The sequence below is a fragment of the Mus pahari genome, chromosome 6, assembly GCF_900095145.1.
Source record: "Mus pahari chromosome 6, PAHARI_EIJ_v1.1, whole genome shotgun sequence".
In the NCBI taxonomy this organism is placed as follows: Eukaryota; Metazoa; Chordata; class Mammalia; order Rodentia; family Muridae; genus Mus; species Mus pahari.
Window position 1 is genome coordinate 17454535 of NC_034595.1, and position 3820 is coordinate 17458354.

Genomic DNA, 3820 nt, shown 5'->3' on the forward strand with positions numbered 1-3820 from the left:
CTCTAAAGTGATACTCCTCAGGGAGTTTTTAATCTCTCCAAGACCCAGACAGACACACAGCAGGGAAAAGTGAAAATATCTCTGCTTCATTAGAGGAATTTTATAGCTTGCTTAAGGTTGCCATGGTGACCAGCAGACAGGAGCTATTTGTAGATGCAGGACCTGTGGAAGATTTCAGGTAAGGGACAGGAGGAAGAGGTTTATTGACAATCAGCTATGTAGGTACCGGATTGCTTTGACTTAATACAAATATCTGTGAGTGGCTGGTATCCTACTATCTTATTTAGAGCTGAGGATACTGAGGCTCAGAGGTACCAACTGACAAGTCACAAAACTCATCAGGGTTTGTGTCTGTGTGGCTCTGAAGCTTCCGTGAGTTGACCTTTTTAAGATATGAGGAAGCACAAGCTGGCCCAAAAGGTGTTAGCCTTAAAAAGTGGCACAATGCTTTGGACTCCCCCAAAGAAACACAGCAAGAAGGAGAGTCTCAGAATTACAACCTTATTAGAATTCTCACCATTCCCAGGATGTAGCTCACCTGGACTCTAACCATCACTAGGCTTCGAGAGAAGTCCTGGCCAAGGGACTTGGATCAAGGGTCGATGATCTTTCCTTATCAGTTGAGCCAGGTGGTTGGTATGGGCTTTTTGTTTGAATTGGAATCAAAAGCAAAGGTTCGAGTACAAGTCTTCAATCTGGAATGTTCAAGCAGAGAGACAGGAGAGAATTTATGTCAGAAAGGAGAGACGCATTATGGCTGTTCCCACATAATTACTCCCATTCCCAGTTATCTATGGTCAACTGAACTCTAAAAATATTACATGGAAAAAAAATCCAGAAATAAAGAATTCATACATTTTAAATCACACAGTAGTGCGTGTCGTTTGATCAGTTCTTATACTGTCTCAATTCAAAATGCAGTAGAGAGTAGCCGGCCCCAAGTCACAATGCCTGTCTTAGGAGGATTTTATTGCTGTGAGGAGATACCGTGACCATGGCAATGCTTGTAAAGAAAAACGTTTAATTGGGGGTGGCTTACAGTTTCAGGGGTTCAGTCCATTATCTTCAGGGTGAGAAGCGTGGCAGCATCCAGGCAGATGTGATGCTGGAGAAGCCAAGAGTTCTACATCTTGAACCACAGGCAGCAGCAGGAGACTATGTGTCACACTGGGCATAACTTGAGCATGTCGAAGACTGCCTCCACAGAGAATTACTTCCTTCAGCAGGACTACTCCTACCCCAATAAGGCCACATCTCTTAATAGTGCCACTCCCTATTATAAAATATTATGAATTATGTTTATCCCAGGCTAGCTTCAAATGGATGAGACTCAAACTATGATTTATTTATTAGGCTCTGTGCAATTACTTGGGGATTATCCCTAACCTAATCCTCTAACAATAGACTGCCTTCTTCCCCAACTGTGTTCCCCAAGTACTTGCTGTTTGGATCTTCCTGGGTCATTTCTGCTCCAGCAATCTGGTGTCCCGGGGAGGCATTTCACTCAGGTACATGCTGCTGGTCCATCATGACTCATAGACACCTCCTGTTTTCTTCCTCTTCTCCTCCTCCACACTCATTATCTCCCTTCTTTCTCCTCCTTCTTCTTCTTCGAGGTTCCAACCTGTAACCCTAAGCCCTATAACTCAAACTCCACCTCTCTCTGTTCTCACCAGTAATTGGCTATAGCCATTTTTATTTAACCAATGGTTTTAAATTGGGGAGTAAGGTTTGCAAAAAGGCTGGTATACATGGAAATTTGATCATCTTGGGGCAACCAGATCTTGGGGTACAGAATTTAGCAGCACCAGCCCCCCCCTATGTTAAAGCGCACAAACACATGACTCTTTGGAGCCATTCCTATTCAAATCCCCACAGTGCCTGGAGCATGCACTCACATCATCTTAAGACATGGTGCATTGTACCATCTTGCACAGTCTCAGAAGGACAAGGACAATGTGCTGGCTGGGCTTTTGTCAACCTGACGCAAGCTAGAGTCATCTGAAAGGAGGGAACCTAGATTGAGAAAGTGCCTCCGTAAGATCCAGCTACATGCATTTTCTTAATTAGTGATTAATGGGTGAGGACTCAGCCCATTGTGGGTGGTTCCATCCCTGGGCTGGTGGTTCTGGGTTCTATAAGAAAGCAGGATGAGCAAGCTATGAAGAGCAATGCAAATGAACCCTTTCCTCCCCAACTTACTTCTTGGTCATGGTGTTTCATCACAGCAATAGAAATCCTAACTAAGACAGGCTTCAAGTGCTCCTAACTGCTGAGCCATCTTTCCAGCCCCTAACCTCCAGGATGTTTTCATTTTGCACAAGGAGATGCTGAACAATAACAAGTTCCATTTCTCCTTCCCTGCAGATTCAGGAGACAATCATTCTATTCTCTGTCTGCATGAGTTTGGCCACTTTTACAAGTGAAATATTTCGTCCTTTGTGACTGACTTATTTCACTTAGCACACAGACCTCATGATTCCTCCAAATTGCAGCATGGATCAAAATTCCCTTCCTTTTAAGGTTGACTAATGTTCTGTTCTCAGCCCATACCATATTTTGTTTACTTATGGGTCAATTCCACTCATTGGCTACAATCAACAATGCTGCTGGTACCTGACTCAAGCCTGGCCTGCTCACCACTTTAAAGCCAATACTTGGAAATTGATGATGGGAAGCAGGTTTATTCAAAGGTCAGCATACTGGAAGATGGAGAGGTACCATCCATAGAGCTCTATCCTGGAGGACTCAAGCATAAAGGACTTTTATGGGAAAGAAAGACGGAGCAGAGGACAGTGGACAGGAAAGCCATGTGTTAGTATGGTCTTTGTGTCAACCAAGGGCATGTCTCCTCTTTTCTTTTTTTCCCCTGCTCATATCATTCACAGACCTCAACTACCTGGGACTAGTCCCCATGTGTGCTTCTTAAAGTCTTTATGCTAGTTTTCTTAAAGGTAAACCTACAGAGAATTTCATGCCCCCTATTAGCTGTTACATAGAACTAAAGACCAAGGGGTGCATCACACATCCTGATCTTATTTTACGGATCCCAGACGTTCTAGTTTCTGTAAAGAGTATTTAGCAATTATTGACCTTGCACTTTAGGTGACAGCTCCTCCTTAGAAGTTAGAATGCTGGCACAAAGGAGAGGAAGTATTTAAGAGTCACGAGTATGGAAGAACATGGTAGGTGTCAGCATGCAAGCACTGTGTGACTCACTGGGCTTCCGAGTGTCCCCGGGTCTCTCTGCCAACATCTACAGCAAGATCACCATCACCAGCTGGAATAACATGTCAAGATAGACAGGCTGTTCTCTTCCTATGAGGCATGACTGGACCTAGGTTCACCTGAAGGAACACTGCATGGTGTGGCTCAGAGAGGCCTGTGGCAGGCCCTGAGCTGGACTCCAGCAATGAGTGTTGTTAGTCTGTCTATGGCTGGCTTAGGTGACAGCAGTCTTCCTCCGCCAGGTGCTGGCAATTATTAGATACTTTTCCCAGAGCTGTGACCCAATAGCTGGCATGAAAGAACTCGGGGAGGGGGGGAGATTTATTTCTCTTACAGGAACACACACATCAAATAAATAATAAAAATGTATATAATATAGTAAATAATAAAATGTATGTAATAATAAAAATGCTCATGAGTGCTAGGCATGGTGGTGCGTGAATTGTGTCTCAGTACTCAGTAGGCAGAGAGAAGTGAGTGGATTTCCGTGAGTTTGAGGTCTATACAGGATAATGAGACCCTGTCAAAAATTTTACAATCTCTCTCTCTCTCTCTCTCTCTCTCTCTCTCTCTCTCTCTCTCTCTCTCTCTC